We start from the raw sequence: 24203 nt of genomic DNA on the forward strand, positions 1-24203 counted from the left end.
ATCCAATCAGTCTTACTCCTTTCTATGGTTGGCTTTGTGTAAGGATGTAACCGGTGCCAATGGCTACTTTCAATCCTCTCAGAAAAATGGTCCAAATGCTCTGTCACAGCACGGCTAATCGTCTGGAGGCATCACCCTTGTCGTTTGTTGCATCCTATTCCTCTCTGTGAAAATGGTCCGATGCGCTGTCACTGCATGGCTAATCATCTTTGAGGTTCTCGATCATACTGGAATAGAATTTACTATCATTTTTCGTCTGTCACTACGCCCAGCACTCGCGAGTTTGGAGTTCGTCACAGTCATTCAATCCCAGAGTCCTACTCGGAATACCACGGACAAGGTTTAGACTTTCCGGACTCTCATGAATGCCGCCATCAATCTAGCTTATACCACGAAGATTCTGATTAAGAGATCTAAGAGATACTCATTCACTCTAATGTAGAACGGAAGTGGTTGTCAGGCACGCGTTCATAGGGAATGATGATGATTGTCACGTTCATCACATTCAGGTTGAAGTGCGAATGAATATCTTAGAAGCGAAATAAGATGAATTGAATAGAAAACAGTAGTACTTTGCATTAATCTTTGAGGAACGGCAGAGCTCCACACCTTAATCTATGGAGTGCAGAAACTCTACCGTTGAAAATACATAAGTGATAATGGAGTTCATTGGCCTCAGCCCCAGAGAGGAACCGGAGTAACCAAGACTGCGAATACAATGATAAAAAGTTCTATTTATAATAAACTAGTCACTAGGGTTTACAGAAGTAAGTAATTGATGCATAAATCCACTTTCGGGGACCACTTGGTGTGTGCTTGGGCTGAGCTTGAAGTCTACACGTGGAGAGGTCATTCTTGGAGTTGAACGCCAGCTTTTGTGCCAGTTTGGGCGTTGAACTCCACTTTGCAACTTGTTTCTGGCGCTGGACGCCAGAATTGGGCAGAGAGCTGGCGTTGAACGCCAATTTGCATCGTCTAAACTTGGGTAAAGTATGGACTATTATATATTGCCGGAAAGCCCTGGATGTCGACTTTCTAATGCAATTAGAAGCGCGCAATTTTGAGTTCTGTAGCTCCAGAAAATCCATTTTCAGTGTAGAGAGGTCAGAATCCAACAGCATCAGCAGTCCTTCTTCAACCTCTGAATCTGATTTTTGCTCAAGTCCCTCAATTTCAGCCAGAAAATACCTGAAATCACAGAAAAACACACAAAATCATAGTAAAGTCCAGAAATGTGAATTTAACATAAAAACTAATGAAAACATCCCTAAAAGTAACTAGATTCTACTAAAAACATACTAAAAACAATGCCAAAAAGCGTATAAATTATCCGCTCATCACACGCCTGGGATTCAAGTGGCACGCCAAAGTGAGGACTAGTGGATGGCATGCCACGCCTTCAACACCAAGTGGCACGCCCCATGTATTTGGCCTCCTTCACCCTCTCTGGAAACTTATACCAGCGTGCCACACCTAGAGGCTGACGTGCCACGCCAATAATCTTGCCTTGGTTCCAGTAGCTGGCATGCCACTCCCAGTACTCAAGTGGCACACCATAGTGAGATTCTTGGGTTGGCGTACCATGCCTTCGACATCAAGTGGCATTTTCATGTAGAGACTTTTCCTAGAGTTAAACGCCAGCTTTGGTGCCAGTTTGGGCGTTTAACTCCCACTTTGGTGCCAGTTCCGACGTTTAATGCTGGGAATTCTTGAGCTGACTTTGAACGCCGGTTTGGGCCATCAAATCTCGGGCAAAATATGGACTATTATACATTGCTGGAAAGCCCTGGATGTCTACTTTCCAACGCAATTCAGAGCGCGCCAATTGGGCTTTTGTAGCTCCAGAAAATCCACTTCGAGTGCAGGGAGGTCAGAATGCAACAGCATCTGCAGTCCTTTTTCAGCCTCTGAATCAGATTTTTGCTCAAGTCCCTCAATTTCAGCCAGAAAATACCTGAAATCATAGAAAAATACACAAACTCATATTAAAGTCCAGAAAAGTGAATTTTAAATAAAAACTAATAAAAATATAATAAAAACTAACTAAAACATGCTAAAAACATACTAAAAACAATGCCAAAAAACGTATAAATTATCCGCTCATCAATTGTGCTGATCAAATGAGATTTATGCTCTTTTATGGTCCTCTTTATACAAGAAATAAGGGTAAATGATGCAAGTCATCACAACACCAAACATAATCTTTGCTTGTCCCAAGCAAATCAATGTGAGTAGCCCTTTTATAAATTGAGACCTTGGCCTTTGAATGAATGCAACATAACTAAGGATAGGATTAAGTGTTCACACATGTATGAATGTTATAATGTCATGAAAAACTCTTAGATCCTTGAGGGTTCTTTCAAGTTTAAACTTCAGGGGTCCTTTCTATTAATTGTCACCTTGAAGTAGTTAGAGTTGTTTCAATTTCTCTTTGGTTGTGCTTTCTTGACTACAACTCTAAGTGTTTTGTCTTAAGATAACCCTTTAATTATGCTTTCAATTAGCACTCCCAAACTAGTTGGTTTTAGGGTACTGGGTGTTGAAACACCCCTAAGAATCTACTTGCCCAGGCCTCTTCTTGACACATCTTCACCACAAGCATCTACTAGGATCCTTAACTCTCATTTTTTGAGCTTTTTAATGTTTCTTTTCTATCCAAGTAGTTGATGCTCAGAGCCTTGGGTCTTTAATGCTTACTATTTCTTGGTTCTATGGATATTCACGGAACACCCTTTAACCTTTTCTTGTTATACCTTCTAAGACTAGTTGCTTTCCATGACTTATTTTCTTTTTAGTTCATTCAAAGTTATACACTTAGTTTCTTATTCCTTAGTTTGTTGGATGATCTATCTTTGGCCTTGGTTTTTCTTACTTCCTGTTTTTGCACAACTCACAGTAACTCTTATGGAAACAAACTCTACTTTGTTTATGTTGGAGAAGACTTGAAATACATTGCATTTTCTTTCTTGTAATCTAAAGGACTCATAAAGACTTTAAACATGAAATAAAACTGAGCAGAAAACATAAACTATCCTAGCATGACTATTTACTTTGACAGAAAATAAATCAACAAAAACTTAAACATGATTTCAGAAATTAGAGAGTGTCAAACATGGGACTCAACAACCTTGAGCAGCTTCATCTTCAATTCATTGGCCCCTTTCCTTTGTCCTTCTTCTTGGAAGGGGAGGAGCCACCTTCATCTTGCTTGGAGGAACCTTCTTGTGCCTTGGCATCCTTGGGCTTCCAAAATCCTGACCTCCTCATATAATTCCTTTCATCCTCCTTAAGTTTGGCTAGAATTTACTCTTGTCTTGCACTAAGCTCCTCCATTCCATGCATGAAGGTTGGGTATCCTGGGTTTAGAGCGGCCACGGCATTACACAAGTGATTCAGCTTCGCTTGTATATTGATGTCATTCTACCTCCTGGATATGGTTCTGGCATCATAGGGATTTCTGAATTCATCCAGGTTCCTCTGTTGCCGTTTGCCTTACTCTACTATTTTGTCCAGTGCACTTTGCACCTCTTCCCAGTCAATCTGGTCCTACTGCTCCTTGAGGTTCTCAAAACCCCCTTGGAGTTGCTGTATGTTTTAGTTCACTTGGCTCCATTGTTGTTGCTGAGTCTCCTTGAGTTGATTAACATCTTCTCTTAGGTGGTGTAGGTGTCCCTTCATTTGGTGTACATCTCCTTGCATTTGTTCCCAGTTGAATCCTTCAGGGAATTGTTTCCATTGGTAGTGTGGTGGTGGTGGTTGAAGTGCTAGAAAGTGTGGTTGCTCTTCTGCCTCTTCCTCTTCTTGTTATTGTTGTGGTCCATGAACATGAGCTCTTTGTTCTCTCTCCCTTTGAAGTGGGTTAACAGCCACGACTTTGGCCATCTTCTTGGCAGTTATAAATTTGTCTTGCTTCACTATCACCTCATCAATGATCTTTTCAACTCCAGCTTCATCACATAACCTCTGTACAATAATGGGGAATGCCAACCTTGTGTTGTCACTAGTGCTTTTCAGCACCTTGTTGATGTTGTTGGCAATCATCTCCCCCACATTGACATTCTCACCTTTCATGATGCTGTATATGAGCACAGCTCTCTCCTTGGTCACCTCTGAAGTGTTGGATGTGGGGATTAGGGACCTCCTTACAAATTCCAGCCACCCTCTAGCTTGGGGGCTCAGATCCCTTCTTCTCAATTGGTTGGGTATCCCATCCTTGTCCTTGATCCATTGCACATTCAGCACGCAATTCTCGTTCAAGATTTTATCAAATCCAGGGTCTTGTTGCTTCATTCTTTCTTCATAGCTCCGGGTGGAGCTTGTCCTCTTCACTATTAGCATCCTCTCTATGTTGGAAGGACTATAGTCAATGAACTTTCTCCTCACATAGCTAATGTAGCCATAGTGTTATCCTGGTTGAGGCACAGCGTTAGCATAAAACTCCCTCACCAAGCTCTCTACTACCTTCCTTGGTGGGTTGCATAGGAGTGACCAGCCCCTATTGTTGATCTCAATGTTGATTTCAGGATGCTCGTTCCTCCCTAATTGGAACCAACTTCTGGAATGATCTCCCTCTCACTTATCCAACCATAGAATTGATTATGGTTGAATGCGGAGAGAAATTTGTATTCATTGAAAGAGCTTGAGGATCCAGAGGTTGGTTCCTTGGTTTTTCTTTTCTTTGAGACTGAGCTTTTTGGTGGTGCCATTAGGTTGAGAGAGTGTGTTTGAGGTTGTAAAAAAAATTTGGGGAAGGTTGCAAGACAAGGTTTTGTTATAACACCAAACTTAGGACTTGATTGTCCCAATCAAGAGAAAGGGAAACGAATTATGGGAAGAGAGGTAGTAGAAGACAAAAAGAGTTAGGGAGAAGAAGGGTGTATGGATTCTCTTTGTGTGTGATCAGGGGTTTAGAGTGGGAGAAGAGTTGGGAGTGTGAGGCTTTTATAAGGTGTGAGGGGTGTGATTTGAATGGTGCGAAACGAAAAGGGTTAAATGTTTTCCCACTTGTGGATACCCTTATAATGGTAGTTGCACACTTTTATTATATATATATATATATATATATATATATATATATATATATATATATATATATATATATATATATATATGTTTTGCATTTTGGCTTTGATTGTGATTAGGAAAGTGTTTTGGATTTATAAAATCTAGTTGACCCTTTTTATATAAGAATTGTGTTTTGATGAAAATTTCCAAGAAATTCATTTTGAGGGCACCACCCCAATTGGTTGAAAAAAAATTTAGAACTTGCTTGAATTATACACTTGTGGATCATGTTTTGAGCAAAGAACACAAGCATGTGAGTTTTGAGCCTAATTGTGTGGTTACATCATACATGACCACTTACTTTCATTCTTGTGTGCATTATTCTCTTCCTATGAGTGTAATCTTTGATTTGTTTGATTCTTTATGTCCATTATTTTGTGTCTACATGCATTTATATGATTGAGACTATTGTTCAAATAGCTCACTTACCCAAATAGCTAACCTTTTATGTTCCATTGTTAACCAATCTTGAACCTATGCTTAACCCATTTGTTCATAATTGTAGCACATTACAAGTTTAAGTGAAAAACAATAAATGTCCCTTGTTTGGATCTTTGATTAGCTTAGGCTAGTGAGAGTGGTCATTACTTGATTTTGGGGAAGTTGGGTACGTTGGGTAGAGATAAAAGTGTCTTTATGTTTTTGTTGAAAAATTTTCAAGAATTAGGTACATACTCATGTATTAATCATGTGTAAACCTATGCATTGATGTTCTTGAATATATATTTTAGCTTGAAAAAAAAAAGAAGAAAAAATTTTGCAACAAAAAGGGAACAAAATGTCCTAAAGTTTAAAATTTCATAAATTCAATGCATATGTGTGAGAATCTAAAAAGGATTCATGAGTGTGTTAAAAAGTGAAGAATGGATAGCTAGGTTTGTTTAGAATTGTTTAGGTCGTCATAGGTTAGGTGGGAAGTTTAAGCTCATTAAAGATTCGAATTTCAAGCTCACTTGACCATATGCATCCTACCTTGACCATAGCCCCATTACAGCCTATGGGAAAGTCCTCATGATATTTGTACGCATGCATAAAGTAATTGTTGATTGTTAGATGAAAAATAAGTCTTGGAAAGCATGATTAGGGGAGAATTGAGTGAATCAACCCCATACACTTGAGTGCCTAGAGCGGATACACATCCGGCGAGGGTTCGATCGCTCAATTACATGTTTACACCCATGATCATCTTTTCTTGCAAGTTTGTGAACTTTTTCAATGATTCAATCCAATTGTGGTTTGGCTTAATTGATAATACCTTAGCCCTTGTGCTTGCATGTGTATTCCTGGAGATTGATTTATTTTGACTAAACTATTGCATCATGTAGATAGGTTGCATGTAGATAGATTGCATTTAGTTAGTTTTCATTGAATAAATGTTAATACCCTTTGCTTCCTTCTTGATTTTAGCATGAGAACATGCTTAGTTTAAGTGTGGGGAGATTTAATAAACCCCGATTTCGTGATTTATCTTGTGCTTATTTTAGGGGATTTTACCACTTTTTCCCACATTTATTCAATGAAATAGCATGGTTTTTTAATTCTCCCTTGAATTGTGCTTAAGTGTAAAAACATGCTTTTTAAGCCCTTAAATTGGTGATTTTGATTCACTTTAATTCCATTCGAAGCCTTGATGTGTTTGTTGAGTGATTTCAGGTTCATAAGGCAAGTATTGGATGGAAGAAATGAGGAGGAAAGCATGCAAAGTGGAGAATGCATCAAGAAACAAAGATTGGGAATGCACCAATGGACGCGCACGCGTACAAGGCGCATACACGCAGAAGTGGTTTCGCATAGAGATGCGCACGCGTACATGACGCGTCCACGCGGATGAAGAATTTGCCAATCGATGCGCACGCGCACATGGCGCATACGCGCCGATACTCTCACGTGGCCCACTTAAAGGCAAAACACTGGGGGCAATTTCTGAGCAGCCCAGGCCCAAATCTAACATGTTTCTGCGTGTATTTCATGCAGAATTGAAGTCCAAGAAAAGGGGGAGTAATTAGTTTAGCCAACATGAGCCTTTAGTTAGTTTTCTAGAGAGAGAAGCTCCTTCTTCTCTCTAGAATTAGGTTAGGATTAGGTTAGATTGTCTTAGATCCATGTTTAATTACTTGATCTCATCTTGTTTTTTTATAATTTCTCATTTCTACATCTTGATCCTCTTATTTCTGATGTTAATTTCTTATTTTGCTCCCTTTTGTGATGATGAACTTATGTTGGATTTGGTTTACATTTAATGCAATTTGATGTTGATGTTTCTTTTTATTGATGAATTGAGTTATGAATTTACTTTCCTTGCAATTAGTAGTTGGTAGATTTTATTATTCTTGCAATTTATGATGTTTACTTCTATTGCACTCTATGTGTTTGACGAAATGTTCTCTTTAGTTTTTGAGTAGTTTTATCAATTCTTGGTCTAAGTTAAGGGAATTGGGTAAACTTGAGTTATTGGGTATAATGGATTTGGTGATTTGGGAACCCATGGTGATCAATTTTATACCCATTGATGCTAACCCGCTACTAAGTTAATTAGTAGGTAGGTTAGGACTTAAGGGTTGATGTGATCAAACCTATTTGACGTACTCCAAGCTTAGGAGTAGATGTTACGTACTTAAAGCTTTTGGGAAGTAGACTTAATAGGTTGGCCTCTCATGATTATCAATATTTGGTTTGTTGACAAGGATGGTGATCTCAATTACCTAAGTCTTAGCCAAGAGTTCTTTATCTTGTTTTTTTTAATTACTTGCCTAATTTACTTTTCTTGCCCTCTTATGAACCAAAACCCCCCTTACCCCTTTATAGCCAATAATTAAGCATTTCATTGTATCCTAGGGAGACGACCCGAAGTCCAAATACTTCAGTTAATTCTTATTAGGGGTTTGTTCTTTGTGACACAAAACCACAAATCTTAATTTGACGCGAGGATTGTTTGTCGGTTTGGAGCTATGATTACAATGAAGTAATTCCTTTCTTTAAGAAGAAAATCTAGACCAACGATGACCATCCTGCCTATCACTCACCTCCCAGTTTTCCATATGAAAATTTTTCATCACTTGACTATGCCTTAACACAAAATCCCTTCCAAAATTCACAACCCACAGAAACTTCCCTGAACCAAAGACTCTCAAAGCTTGAGTCCATGCTTGAAAGATATGAAGAGGAGACGAAGAAATCTTGGAAGGAACAAGAAACTTCTTTCAAAAACATGGACGTGCTTTTAGAGCAAATGTTGAGTGCAAAGGAGGAATTAGAAAAGCAAGAAAAAGAGACTCTTGTACTAAGTGAAAACCCAATGAAAAAGGAGGTTGTGGAGGCATATGAGCCGAGGATTCCATATCCACAGAGGCTACTTGAGGTGACAGAGTAACATGAAGGCTCACTCCCAAAGGACTTAATGGAACATCATGCAGAAGAAAGTGAGGAAGTCAATCAAGGGAGTCCACACTCAAGTGAAGCAGAGGGTTGCATAGAAGAAGGGTTTATTGAACCACCAATTCAAGAGGCTTTTGATGAAGAGAACACTCCAACCATCACACAACACCGAAGCCTTGATATCCAAGAAGTGAAGGCAACCAACAAGAGCACTGAAAAAGAGGATTGTGACCAAGCTGCAATTGACCATATCCATGAAGAAGGAAAAGTCAACTATAAGCAATCCAACCCATGATCCAACAAGCAAGTTCAATCAAGAAAATAACAAAAGGAAGCTTGCTGGAAAGAGGCCAAGACAGAGGATACTAGCTGGCTCTTCTTTCCCCTGAGGTTACTCCTCTTGCCAAACTGGAAGAAGAGGAAGAAAGTCATCAGCAACATGTCAAGCTAATGACATTAAAAGAGAGCTTGTTGGGAGGCAACTGAACCAGAGGTAGTTTTCCTTTCTTAGTTATTTCAATAAAAGAGTTAACTAGATTTCCCTGTATTGCAAGGAGCTAAGTTTGGTGTTGCACACCAAAGTAATTCAAGGGTGAGTGTGTAATTCTAAGTTTGGTGTTCCACCACAGATTTCATTAAGAACACATTGTAAACTTCGGCATGACTAGTCATCAACTCCAAACAATCAGAGAAACTACTTAATACTTGTTTAATTTCCAATTCATAGTTTGTTTTCTTAATAAAAGTACTTGATGTTTCATGCATGTATTCACTCTGCTGCTTATAGAAATAGGCAACGAACTAAGTTTGGTGTTCCCACACCAACTTAAGTTCAAAAAATCACTAGCATACATGCATGCTAACCATTTCTCAAGTGCTTCAGGAACAAGCAACTTCCAATAACTTTGCAAGAATTCAATCAATCTCCTGGAAGAATTATGCACTATCATCCGAGGAGACAAAGAAGGATACAAAAGTTAAGGATGGGGATGACAAGGAGGAAACAAGTGGACTCCAAGAGGTTGTATTGTTACTTAACTTTCTCTAGCTTAAACATGTTAATTAAAAGTGCAATTGTGCCCTTGTGGATTAGTGTCCTATTAGTTATGAGTCATTTGCTGTCTATTTGTTTGTTTGTTTTTATGCTATATGGCTTACTAGTCTAAGTGTTTATGTGATGACCAGAATTCACTCCCCATATAAAATGAATCCGTTCTTTGGCAACCACACCAAATTATCGTCAAGTAATAACCCACAGTGGAGTGGGGTCGAATCTACAGAGATTGATTGATTGAGAAATTTTAGTTAATGAGAGAATTTAGTTAAGCAAATCAATATAGATAGAGAATATTGAGCGCAAAAATTTAAATCCTTTGGTGATTCAATCTCTCAAATCTTGATAATCAGCCAATTCCTCGATCTAATTGCTCATGAATAAAGATATGCTTTGTCTCTGATTATACCACACATCTTCATAGATCCAATTAATGGGAGGATTTCATGTCACCATATCCAATCCCAAAACCCAGATCTACTCAAGTGTGAGAAGGGATTTAAAGCATGGTTTCATGTTTCCTTTCCAAGGTTCCCATGAAACCCATTTTGCATTTAACCTCTTTTCGAAGATGATTGAACACTAGAATGAAAAACGAAATTCCTTCTAGAAAATCAAAGAGAAGATGAAGAGAAGAAGAAATTCACTATCATTAATCCATCAAGTACAACAGAGCTCCTTTTCCCAATGAGAGGGAGTTTAGTTACTCACAGCTTAGAGAAAAGTATAAGAGATAGAGAAGATGAAGTGTAAAAGTAAAACTAAAGCTAAGTATTCAATCCTACATGCCAATCTAACTCCTTTTTCAGTACTTCTAGGGGTTATTTATACTATTCCTATCACTAGAATTAAGAAAATACAAAAGAGAAAAGAAAATTACAACTGGAGGGAAAAGGAAAAACTCATAAAAATGAAGCATATGCCTAGCGTGTGGCTGGCATTTGAGTGGCGTGCCACGCCTAGCTTCACAGCTTGGCTTGGCACGCCACGTCTGACTTGCAAGTGGCACGCCTTCTTCATCAACTACCCTGGCGTGCCACGCCTTCGAGCCCAAGTGGCACGCCCAGGGTCTCTTCTTGCTTAGTTACCCTAGCGTGCCACGCCTTCGAGCTCAAGTGGCACATCCAGGCTCTTCCTGTACTCCTCTTCCCCGGAATCTTGAACTAGTGTGGCATGCCCAGGTCTAGCGTGCTACGCCCATAGTAAGCACTTTATCTTCTCTTCCTGGAAAACAACACTAGCGTGCCAAACCCAGTAGGTGGCGTGCCACGCCCTTGGTAAGCCTTCATCTTCACTCTCTGGAACACAATACTGGCGTGCCACGCCCAGTAGGTGGCATGCCACGCCCTTGGTAAGCCTTTATCCTCACTCTCTGGAATACAATACTAGCGTGCCACACCCTTGATAGTGCATGAATAAGTCCACATGGTCCAGTGACTGGCGTGCCACGCCCAGCATTCAAGTGGCACGCCCAGGGTTATCTAGTCTTGGCGTGCCACGCGTTAAGTCTCAAGTGGCACGCCCAGTCTTCTTCTTCCTTGGTTGCTAGAGTTGGCTTGCCATGCCTTCGACATCAAGTGGCACGTCCAGCATTAGTACTTCCTTCATGCTCCTCTAGTTAAGTGTATTGGCATGCCACGCCATCGAGTTTAAGTGGCATGCCCTTGGTGGTGTGAAATTCTTCAAGCTTGGTGTGCCACGCCTTCGAGCCTAAGTGGCACACCCAGTGTTGAACCATCAAGTTCTCTTTCTGGAATAATAAACTGGTGTGCCAAGCCTTTGAACCCAAGTGGCACGCCCAGTGTTGGCTGGGGGTTGGCGTGCCACGCCCAGCCTGGCGTGCCACGCCCCCTTTGTGGTCTTCAAAATTACTTCCTGGAAAATATAGTTGGCGTGCCACGCTTAGCCCTGGCGTGCCATGCCCTTGTTAAAGCTCCAAGAATGCTTCTCTGGAAAATATAGCTGGCATGCCATGCCTGGCCCTAGCATGCCATGCCCATGTTGAAGCTTCAAGAATCCTCTTTTGGAATTGTCAACTGGCGTGCCACGCCCATACTATATGATGGCATTTGTTTCAAGTGGCACGCCCAACTTCACATGCCCAGCTTTTTTTTCTTGTTTCCTCCTTCTTTTTTTTCTCTTTACTCCTGAAATTCAACACAAACTCATTTCAAAGCAATGTACTATAATATTCATCATTTACTTCATGAAATTGCATTGATTGAATCAGATTATGCTTCTTTTAAGGTCCTTTTAGGTAAGAGAAAGAGGTAGATAATGCAAGTCATTACAACACCATACTTAAGCTTTACTTGTCCCCAAGCAAATCAATGTGAGTTATTCTTAAATAGATTGAGACTTGACTTTAAGAAAATGCATTCATTACCAAGGATAGGGGCTAAGTATTAACTCATGTATGAATCTTATTGTTCTCATATCATAATGAATTCCTAGACTCTTGAGGATTCTTTTAAGTGCTTGCCTTAGGAGCCCTTTCTATTGATTGTCACCTTGAAGTAGCAAGAATTGCTCTTATTTTTCTTTTTGATTGTTCTTTTCTCTTTACTTCTCTTTTGTTGTTTCAATTGACCACGACTCTAACTGTTTTGTCTCAAGATGACCCTTTAGATTAGGCTTTCAATTAGCACTTCCAAACTAGTTGGTTTTAGGGTACTAGGTATTGAAACACCCCTAAGAATTTACTTGCCCATGTCTCTCTTCTTGACACATCTTCACCACAAGCATCTACTATGATCTTGGCTCTTTGAGCTATTTGTTTCTTTCTTTTATCCTAGTAGTTGATGCTCAGGGCCTTGGGTCTTTTACTTACTACTTCTTGGTTCTATGGATATTCAAGAGTCATCCTTAGCATCTACTTGTCTTATCCTCTAAGTCCAATTGTTCATTATGACTTATATTCTTCCAAATTCATTCAAGGTTCTATATTTGGTTCCTTATCTCTTAGTCTTAAATTATCTCACTTGGTCTTAGTCTCTTTACTCATGTTTTTGCAACAACTCATCATTGACTCTTATGAACACAAACTACTTTTATTGATGTTATGAAACTTAAACAACATTTTCTTTCTCAACTTAAGCATAAAGGACTCATAAAAAGACTTCAAAACATAAAGAAACTAAACAACAACTATCGTAATACTACAAACTACTAAATAGAAATTCAGAATTTAAGTTTTCAACCCTGGGACTCAACAACCTTTGATTCTTGGAGCAGCTTCATTTTATTGGCCCTTTTCCTTTATCTTTCTTCTTAGAGGAGGAGTCATCACCATCCTTCTTGTGCTTTGGTATCCTTGGGATTCCAAAAACCCAGCCTTCTCATGTAGGTCCTCTCATCCTCCTTGTGCTTGGCCAATATCTCTTCTTGCCTAGCACTTAGCTCCTCCATTCCTTGCATGAATGTTGGATATCCAGGGTTCAAGGCGGCCACAGCATTGCACAAGTGATTCAGCTTTGCTTGTGTGTTAATATTATACTGCCTTCTTAAAGTGGTTCTAGCATCATAAAGATTCCTAAATTCAGCAAGGTTCCTCTGCTGCCATTTATTCTGTTCTATGATTTTGTTGAGGCTGCCTTACATCTCCCCCCAGTTGAATTGGCCTTGATGCTCCTTCATGTACTCCATACTTCCTTGGAGTTTTTGAATGCTTTCTTGCATTTTGTCCCATTGCTTTTGTTGCTCCCTAAGTTGGCTTAAATCTTCTCTCAAGTGGTGTATATCTCCTTGCATTTGATGAATGTATCCTTGCATTTGCTCCCAGTTGAAGCCTTCAGGAAATTGTTGAAATGGTGCTGGAAGTGGTAGGTATTGTGGTTGAACAAAGGCTTCCTCATGTTATGGTGGCTCTTGTGGTTCTTGAACATGAGCTCTCTGCCCCTTTGCCCTTTGTTGTAGTGGGTTGACAGCCACTACTTTAGCCATCTTCTTGGCAGTTATAGGCTTGTCTTGGTCCACCAAAACTTTATCAATTATTTTCTCCACCCCAACATTGACATTCTCCCCTTTCATGATGCCGTATATGAGCACAGCTATCTCCAAGGTGACCTCCGAAGGGTTAGAGGTGGGGTTGAGGGATCTCTTTACAAAATCTAGCCACCCCCTAGCTTGGGGGCTCAAATCTCTCCCCCTCAATTGGTTTGGCCTTCCATCCTTGTCATTAATCTATTGTACATTCAGAACGTAGATTCCGTTCAAGATCTCTTCAAATCCAGGGTCTTGTTGCTTCACCCTCTCTTCATAGCTCCGGTTGGAGTTTGTGTGCTTCACCATCAGCATTCTATCTATGTTGGAGGGACTATAGTCAATAGTCTTCCCCCTCACATAGCTTAGATAGTCATAAGGTTGCCCAGGTTGTGGCATAGCATTAGCATAGAATTTTCTAACCAAGCTCTCCACCACTTTCTTTGGTGGGTTGCACAAGAGTGTCCATCCTCTGTTGTTGATCTCTTTATTGATCTCTATGTGTTCATTCCTTCCAAGTTGGAAGCCCACCTCTGGAATCATTTTCCTCTCACTCACCCATCCATAGAATTGGTTTTGGTTGAATGATGAGAGAAACTTGTACTCATTGAAGCTTGGTGATCCGGAGCTAGTTTCCTTGGTCCTTCTTTTCTTTGATGAGGAGGCTCTTGGTGGTGCCATTGAGGTAAGAAAAGAGGGTTTGAATGGTTAATGGAAGGCTAAAGAAAGAGGCAAAGAAAGAGAGTAAAGGAAAGGTTTGCTATAACACTAAACTTAGGACTTGATTCTCCCAATCAAGAGATCAAAAATAAAAAGAGAAAGTTAGGAAGAAAGCTAGAAGTGCAGATGGTGTTTCGGTTGTGAGTGTTGAGGTTGTAGTGTGGAAAAAAAATGGAAAGGTGGGTGGGATTTATAGGGGTGGGAAGAGGAATCTGGAAGGTGGGAAGAGTGAAAAGAATTGAATGTTTTCCCACTTGGGAGTGGCGCCTAGTGTGGGAAGAGGCGCCAACCACTATCCCTTAAGCTTTCTTTAGGTGTTTGAGTTCCAAAGTGTAAGTACACTTTGACTCCTTGACTTAATGAGCTATCAATCATGTTGGCCCCACCTTTTCCTAAAAATGCAATCCGAGAAACCCCATCAGTAACAAAAAAAATGCTTCGTATTCTCTAAATTAAAAAGCAATTAATGGGTGTCTTTTGGGATACCAAACTTAATTTCATTGCATATGGTATATTGGTTTCATGATTAGACTTTAATTTGTACATAATGGGTGGAATAAAGTAGCCATTTATGCACCCACCAATTTACTAATTGCTTTCAAACTTAAACCAAATTGGGCTTTCTGTGTGAATTTCCTATGGTGGTGGCCACACCAAACTTAATTTTTGGGCTTACTTCCAAGATTAATTCAATCAAGTTTTGTTGTAAGCTTAAATTAAGTGGGTTAATAGCCACACCAAACTTAGCTTTTTAGCTAGTTCCTCAACCCAGTTAATCAACCTCACTTAGTGTATATGCAACATTGCACTTTTAGCTAACTAAAAGAATCAAAGAACTATCAATAATTAATTAACAACTAGAACTGAAAATTTAAACTACCTAAGTTAACAAACATAAACTACTTCTAGAAAGCAGGAAATTGAAAGGATATGAGTGTTGGGGTGCCTCCCAACTAGCGCTTCTTTAACGTCACTAGCATGACGATTCTTCCTCCTTAGCTGAGGTTATAACTCCCTCTCTGTTCATCCAATGAGTCCCCCAAGTAGTGCTTAAGCCTGTGGCCATTAACAGTGAAATTCCTCTGTGTCTTGTCCTCCATAAGCTCTACATGACCATAGAGAGAGACCTTAAGGAAGAACTTTAGCCTTGAATTGCATAGCAGCACTTTTTGACCTTCTACAAACTCTCTTCTTGCTAGTTTTTTTATCATGCCATTTTTTAGAGCCCAAAATGCTCTATGTTCAAGCTCCACTGGAAGATGACAAGCCTTTCCAAACATTAATTGGCATGGAAACATGCCAATAGGAGTCATGAAAGCTGTTCCATAGGCCCATAACGCATCATCTAGCTTCTTAGACCAATCTTTTCTTGAGATTCCAACAGTCTTCTCAAGGACTCTCTTGAGTTCTCTATGTGAAATCTCAACTTGACCATTGGTTTGTGGGTGATATGGGATTGCTACCTTGTGCTTAACACTATATTTTAGGAGGAGTGATGAGCGGATAATTTATACGCTTTTTGGCATTATTTTTAGTATGTTTTTAGTAGAATCTAGTTACTTTTAGGGATGTTTTCATTCGTTTTTATGTTAAATTCACATTTCTGGACTTTACTATGAGTTTGTGTATTTTTCTGTGATTTCAGGTATTTTCTGGCTGAAATTGAGGGACTTGAGCAAAAATCAGATTCAGAGGTAGAAGAAGGACTGCTGATGCTGTTGGATTCTGACCTCCCTGTACTCAAAGTGGATTTTCTGGACCTACAGAACTCAAAATGGCGCGCTTCCAATTGCGTTGGAAAGTAGATATCCAGGGATTTCCAGCAATGTATAATAGTCCATACTTTGAACGGGTTTAGACGATGTAAAAGGGCGTTGAACGCCAGTTCTACGCTGCTGTCTGGAGTTAAACGCCAGAAACAATCATCATCATTCCTGATGAACGCGTGCCTGACAACCACTTCCGTTCTACTTTAGATTGAATGAGTATCTCTTGGATTTCTTAATCATAATCTTCGTTGTGTAAGCTAGATTGATGGCGGCATTCATGAGAGTCCGGAAAGTCTAAACCTTATCTGTGGTATTCCGAGTAGGACTCTGGGATTGAATGACTGTGATGAGCTTCAAACTCGCGAGTGCTGGGCATAGTGACAGACGCAAAAGGAGGGTGAATCCTATTCCAGTATGATCGAGAACCTCAGATGATTAGTCGTGCTGTGACAGAGCATTTGGACCATTTTCACAAGAGGATGGGATGTAGCCATTGACAACGGTGATGCCCTTACATAAAGCCAGCCATCGAAAGGAGTAGGATTGATTGGATGAAGGCAGCAGGAAAGCAGGGTTCAGAGGAACGAAAGCATCTCTATGCGCTTATCTGAAATTCTCACCAATGATTTACATAAGTATTTCTATCCTTCTTTTATTATTTAATTTCAAAAACTCCATAATTATTTTATATCCGCCTGACTGAGATTTACAAGGTGACCATAGCTTGCTTCATACCAACAATCTCCGTGGGATCGACCCTTACTCGCGTAAGGTTTATTACTTGGATGACCCAGTGTACTTGCTGGTTAGTTGTGCGAAGTTGTGATAAAAAGTTGAGATTACAATTGAGCGTACCATGTTGATAGCGCCATTGATGATCACAATTTCGTGCACCAAGTTTTTGGCGCCGTTGCCGGGGATTGTTCGAGTTTGGACAACTGACGGTTCATCTTGTTGCTCAGATTAGGTAATTTTCTTTTTGTTTTATTTTCAAAAGTTTTTCAAAAACCTTTCAAAAATTTCTCACCTGTTTTCGAAAAAAAAAAAAAGTTTTCAAAAATATATTTTTCTTCAGAATTTTTAAGAATGAATTCTAGTGTTTCATGAAACATGTTGAATCCTATATGGCTGTAAAGCCATACCCAAACTGCTTTGGGATTGGTCTTCAACTAATCATCTCAATGGATGTAATTTACATGCTAGAGCTTGGCTGGCTGTTAAGCCATGCCTAACCCTCAGATTGGAGCTTTAGACTAAAAATTGAAGATTCCTGGAATTCATATTAAAAATTTTGGAATCCTTATTTTTCTCTTTTTCAAATAATTTTTGAAAAAATACAAAAAAACTAGAAAATCATAAAAATCAAAAATATTTTTGTGTTTCTTGTTTGAGTCTTGAGTCAAGTTGAAAGTTTGGTGTCAATTGCATATTCATCTTGCATTTTTCAAAAAAAATTCATGCATTCATAGTGTTCTTCATGATCTTCAAGTTGTTCTTGATAAATCTTCTTGTTTGATCTTGATGCTTTCTTGTTTTGCATCTTTTCTTGTTTTACATGTGCATTTTTGCATCCATAGAGTCTAAACATGAAAGATTTCTAAGTTTGGTGTCTTGCATGTTTCCTTTGCATATAAAAATTTTCAAAAATAAGTTCTTGATGTTCATCTTGACATTCAAAGTGTTCTTGGTGTTCATCTTAACATTCATAGCATTCTTGCATGCATTCATTGTTTTGTTCTAAAAATTTTCATGCATTGCATCATTTTTTGTTGTTTTTCTCTCTCATCATAAAAATTAAAAAATCAAAAAATATCTTCCCTTTTTTCTCTCTTAAAATTTCGAAAATTAGATTTGACTTTTTCAAAAATTTTTAAAATCTAGTTGTTTTTATGAGTCAAATCAAATTTTCAATTTAAAAATCTTATCTTTTTCAAAATCTTTTTCAAAAATCAAATCTTTTTCATTTTTCTTAGTTATTTTCGAAAATTTTAAAAATATTTTTCAAAAATCTTTTTCTTAATTTTATCTCATAATTTTCGAAAATAACATCATCAATTAATGTTTTGATTCAAAAATTTCAAGTTTGTTACTTGCTTGTTAAGAAAGATTCAAACTTTGAGTTCTAGAATCATATCTTGTGATTTCTTGTGAATCAAGTCATTAATTGTGATTCTTATCTTTTTCAAAAATTTGATTTCAAAATATCTTTTCTAACTTCCTAACTTCTTATCTTTTCAAAAATTGTTTCAACTAACTAACTAACTTTTTGTTTGTTTCTTATCTTTTTCAAAACTACCTAACTAACTCTCTCTCTCTAATTTTCGAAAATATCTCCCCTCTTTTTCAAAATTTCTTTTTAATTAACTAATTATTTTAATTTTTTATTTTTTTTCGAAAACTACTAACCTTTTTCAAAAACTATTTTCAAAATTCACTAACCCTTTTTCAAAAATAATTTTCGAAAATCCTTCTCCCTCATCCCCTTCTAATTATTTATTCATCTACTAACACTTCTCTTCATCTCACATCACTGCTCCTATCCTTACCCTTGTGTTTGGATTCTTCATTCTTCTTCACCCCTATTCCTTTTCTTCTACTAACAATAAGGAACCTCTTTACTGTGACATAGAGGATTCCTCTTCTTTTCTTGTTCTCTTCTCTTTCTTATGAGCAGGAACAAGGAAAAAGGCATTCTTGTTGAAGCTGATCCAGAACCTGAAAGGACATTGAAGAGGAAACTAAGAGAAGCTAAATTACAACAATCCAGAGACAACCTTATTGAAAATTTCGAACAAGTAAAGGAGATGGCAGCCGAACCCACCAACAATAATGCAAGGAGAATGCTTGGTGACTTTACTGCACCAAATTCCAATTTACATGGAAGAAGCATCTCCATTCCTGCCATTGGAGCAAACAACTTTGAGCTGAAACCTCAATTAGTTTCTCTGATGCAGCAGAACTGCAAGTTTCATGGACTTCCATCTGAAGATCCTTTTCAGTTCTTAACTGAATTCTTGCAGATATGTGATACTGTTAAGACTAATGGAGTAGATCCTGAAGTCTACAGGCTCATGCTTTTCCCTTTTGCTGTAAGAGACAGAGCTAGAGTGTGGTTAGACTCTCAACCCAGAGATAGCCTGAACTCTTGGGACAAGCTGGTCATGGCTTTCTTAGCCAAGTTCTTTCCTCCTCAAAAGCTGAGCAAGCTTAGGGTGGATGTTTAAACCTTCAGACAGAAAGAAGGTAAATTCCTCTATGAAGCTTGGGAAAGATACAAGCAACTGACCAAAAAGTGTCCTTCTGATATGCTTTCAGAATGGACCATCCTGGATATATTCTATGATGGTTTGTCTGAACTAGCTAAGATGTCATTGGATACTTCTGTGGGTGGATTCATTCACCTAAAGAAAACGCCTGCAGAAGCTCAAGAACTCATTGACATGGTTGCTAATAACCAGTTCATGTACACTTCTGAGAGGAATCCTGTGGGTAATGGGACGCCTCAGAAGAAGGGAGTTCTTGAAATTGATACTCTGAATGCCATATTGGCTCAGAACAAAATATTGACTCAGCAAGCCAATATAATTTCTTAGAGTCTGAATGGAATGCAAGTTGCATCCGACAGTACTCAAGAGGCATCTTCTGAAGAAGAAGCTTATGATTCTGAAAACCCTGCAATAGCAGAGGTAAATTATATGGGTGAACCTTATGGAAACACCTATAATCCATCATAGAGAAATCATCCAAATTTCTCATGGAAGGATCAACAAAAGCCTCAACAAGGCTTTAATAATGGTGGAAGAAACAGGTTTAGCAATAGCAAGCCTTTTCCAACATCCGCTCAGCAACAGACAGAGAACTTTGAACAAAATACCTCTAATTTAGCAAACTTAGTCTCTGATCTGTCCAAGGCCACTGTAAGTTTCATGAATGAAACAAGGTCTTCCATTAGAAATTTGGAAGCACAAGTGGGCCAGCTAAGTAAAAGGATCACTGAAACCCTCGTAGTACTCTCCCAAGCAATACAGAAGAAAATCCAAAAAGAGAGTGCAAGGCCATTGAATTAATTACCATGGCCAAACCTGTAAGAGAAGAGGAGGACGTGAATCCCAAGGAGGAAGACCTCCTGGGACGTCCAGTGATCAATAAAGAGCTTCCCTCTGAGGAACCAAAGGAATCAGAGACTCATCTAGAGCCCATAGAGATTCTATTGAACCTCCTTATGCCATTCATGAGCTCTGATGAGTATTCCTCTTCTGAAGAGAATGAGGATGTTACTGAAGAGCAAGCTGCCAATGAACTAAGTGATCTGGATCAACTGAGATTGCCTCAGAATAAACAGGATCCTGGAAAGTTCTTACTACCTTGTACCATAGGCACCATGATCTTTGAAAAGACTCTGTGTGACCTTGGTTCAGGGATAAACCTCATGCCCCTCTCTGTAATAGAGAAACTGGGAATCATTGGGGTGCAAGCTGCTAAAATCTCATTAGAAATGGCAGACAATTCAAGAAAATAGGCTTATGGACAAGTAGAGGACGTGTTGGTAAAGGTTGAAGGCCTTTACATCCCTGCTGATTTCATAGTCCTAGATACTGGGAAGGAAGAGGATGAATCCATCATCCTAGGAAGACCTTTCCTAGCCACAGCAAGAGCTGTGATTGATGTGGACAGAGGAGAATTGATCCTTCAAATAAATGAGGACAACCTTGTGTTTACAACTCAAGGATCTCTCTCTGTATCCATGGAGAGGAAGCATAAAAAGCTTCTCTCAAAACAGAGTCAACTAGAGCCCCCACAGTCAAACTCTAAGTTTGGTGTTGGGAGGCCACAACCAAACTCTAAGTTTGGTGTTGAACTCCCATATCCAAACTCTAAGTTTGGTGTTGGGGAGTCTCAACAAAGCTCTGCACATCTGTGAGGCTCCATGAGAGCCCACTGTCAAGCTATTGACATTAAAGAAGCGCTTGTTGGGAGGCAACCCAATTTTTATTTATCTAATTTTTATTGTTTTTCATGTTTTATTAGGTTCATGATCATGTGGAGTCACAAAATAAATCAAAAAATTGAAAACAGAATCAAAAACATTAGAAAAAAAAAATCACACCCTAGAGGAAGACCTTACAGGCGTTTAAACGCCAGTAAGAAGCATGTTTTGGGCGTTCAACACCAGAATAGAGGATGGTTCTGTCGCTGAACGCCAGAAATGGGCAGCATCTGGGCGTTTGAACACCGGAATTGCACCCTGGAGAAGAGCTGGCGCTGAACGCCCAGAACAAGCATGGTTCTGGCGTTCAACGCCAGAAATTGGCAACAAATGGGCGTTCAACGCCCAAAACAAGCACCAATCTGGCGCTGAACGCCCAGAGTTGTGTGCAAGGGCATTTTTGCATGCCTAATTGGGTGCAAGGCTGTAAATCCTTGAACACCTCAGGATCTGTGGACCCCACAGGATCCCCACCTACCTCCACTCACTTCTTCTCACCCCTCTTTCACACAATCCCATAAACATTCTTCCCCAAAACTCTTCACCAATCACCTCAATCTCTCTTCCCTATCACCACTTCACCACTCACATCCACCCACTCTTCCCCATAAACCTACCTCATAAACACCACCTACCTTCAAAATTCAAAATCAATTTCCCACCCAAACCCACCATATATGGCCGAAACCTTACCCCCTCCCTTCCCTATATATAGCCCTCCATTCTTCTTCAAATTCACACAACAAAACCCTCTCTTCCCCTTCTTGATCAAAACACATCTCCCTCTCCCTCTCCTCCATTTCTTCTTCTTCTTCTTCATCTATTCTTTCTTTTCTTGCTCGAGGGCGAGCAAAATTCTAAGTTTGGTGTGGTAAAAGCATAAGCTTTTTGTTTTTCCATTACCATTGATGGCACCTAAGACCGGAGAATCCTCTAGAAAAGGGAAAGGGAAGACAAAAGCTTCCACCTCCGAGTCATGGGAGATGGAAAGATTCATCTCCAAAGCTCATCAAGACCACTTCTATGATGTTGCGGCCAAGAAGAAGGTGATCCCTGAGGTCCCTTTCAAGCTAAAGAAGAATGAGTATCCGGAGATCCGACATGAAATCCAAAGAAGAGGTTGGGAAGTTCTAACAAAACCCATCCAACAAGTCGGCATCCTAATGGTTCAAGAGTTCTATGCCAATGCATGGATCACTAGGAACCATGATCAAAGTAAGAACCCGGACCCAAAGAATTATCTCACCATGGTTCGGGGGAAATACTTAGATTTTAGCCCAGAAAATGTGAGGTTGGCGTTTAACTTGCCTATGATGCAAGGAGATGCACGCCCCTACACTAGAAGGGTCAACTTTAATCAAAGGTTGGACCAAGTCCTCATGGACATATGTGTGGAAGGAGCTCAATGGAAGATTGACTCCAAAGGCAAGCCGATTCAACTAAGAAGACTGGACCTCAAGCCTGTAGCTAGAGGATGGTTAGAATTCATACAACGCTCCATCATCGCCACTAGCAACCAATCCAAAGTTACTGTGGATCGAGCCATCATGATTCATAGCATCATGATTGGAGAGGAAGTAGAAGTTCATGAAGTCATCTCTCTTGAACTCTACAAAATGGCCGAAAAGTCCTCCCCCATGGCAAGGCTAGCTTTTCCTCATCTTATTTGCCATCTATGTTACTCAGCTGGAGCTTTCATAGAAGGAGACATTCCCATTGGGGAAGAGAAGCCCATCACTAAGAAAAGGATGGAGCAAGCAAGAGAGCCCATTCATGGAGCCCAAGAGGCGCAGGAAGCTCATCACCATGAGATCCCAGAGATGCCTCAAATGCATTTTCCTCCACAAAACTATTGGGAGCAAATCAACACCTCCCTAGGAGAATTAAGTTCCAACATGGGACAATTAAGGGTGGAACATCAAGAGCACTCCATCATCCTTCATGAAATAAGAGAAGATCAAAAAGCAATGAGGGAGGAGCAACAAAGACAAGGAAGAGACATAGAAGAGCTCAAGAACATCATTGGTTCCTCATGAAGGAAACGCCACCATCACTAAGGTGGACTCATTCCTTGTTCTTATATTCTCTATTTTTCGTTTTTTATGATAAGTGCTTATCTAAGTTTGTGTCTTATTACATGATCATTAGTATTTAGTAACTATGCCTTAAAGTAGTGAATATGAATCCATCATCTCTCTTAAATGAAAACTATTTTAATTCAAAAGAACAAGAAGTACATGAGTTTCGAATTTATCCTTGAACTTAGTTTAATTATATTGATGTGGTGACAATGCTTCTTGTTTTCTGAATGAATGCTTGAACAGTGCATATGTCTTTTGAAGTTGTTGTTTAAGAATGTTAAATATGTTGGCTCTTGAAAGAATGATGACAAGGAGACATGTTATTTGATAATCTGAAAAATCATAAAAATGATTCTTGAAGCAAGAAAAAGCAGCAAAGAACAAAGATTGCAGAAAAAAAATAGCAAGAAAAAAAAATAGAAAAAAAAATAGAAAAAGCAAGCAAAAAAAGCCAAAGCTCTTAAAACCAAAAGGCAAGAGCAAAAAGCCAATAGCCCTTAAAACCAAAAGGCAAGGGTAATAAAAAGGATCCCAAGGCTTTGAGCATCAGTGGATAGGAGGGCCTAAAGGAATAAAATCCTGGCCTAAGCGGCTAAACCAAGCTGTCCCTAACCATGTGCTTGTGGCGTGAAGGTGTCAAGTGAAAACTTGAGACTGAGCGGTTAAAGTCAAGGTCCAAAGCAAAAAAAAAAAAAGAGTGTGCTTAAGAACCCTGGACACCCCTAATTGGGGACTTTAGCAAAGCTGAGTCACAATCTGAAAAGGTTCACCCAATTATGTGTTTGTGCCATTTATGTATCCGGTGGTAATACTGGAAAACAAAGTGCTTAGGGCCACGGCCAAGACTCATAAAATAGCTGTGTTCAAGAATCATCATACTGAACTAGGAGAATCAATAACACTATCTGAACTTTGAGTTCCTATAGAAGTCAATCATTCTGAACTTCAATGGATAAAGTGAGATGCCAAAAACATTCAAAAGGCAAAAAGCTACAAGTCCCGCTCATCTGATTGGAGCTATGTTTCATTGATAGTTTGAAATTTATAGTATATTCTCTTCTTTTTATCCTATTTGATTTTCAGTTGCTTGGGGACAAGCAACAATTCAGGTTTGGTGTTGTGATGAACGGATAATTTATACGCTTTTTGGCATTATTTTTAGTATGTTTTTA

At 39.3% G+C, this 24203-nt stretch overlaps 1 non-coding gene across 1 annotated transcript; it reads right to left on the reverse strand.

The window, feature by feature from the left end:
* Window positions 1–19166: 19166 nt before the first annotated feature.
* LOC148567500 (small nucleolar RNA R71) lies at window positions 19167–19274 on the reverse strand. The gene has a single exon (XR_015882190.1). It is a non-coding gene; the product is annotated as a small nucleolar RNA R71 (small nucleolar RNA).
* Between the last annotated feature and the right edge of the window lie 4929 nt (window positions 19275–24203).

This window comes from Arachis ipaensis, chromosome B4 (genome assembly GCF_059453495.1).
Source record: "Arachis ipaensis isolate K30076 ecotype BB chromosome B4, ASM5945349v1, whole genome shotgun sequence".
NCBI classification, from domain to species: Eukaryota; Viridiplantae; Streptophyta; class Magnoliopsida; order Fabales; family Fabaceae; genus Arachis; species Arachis ipaensis.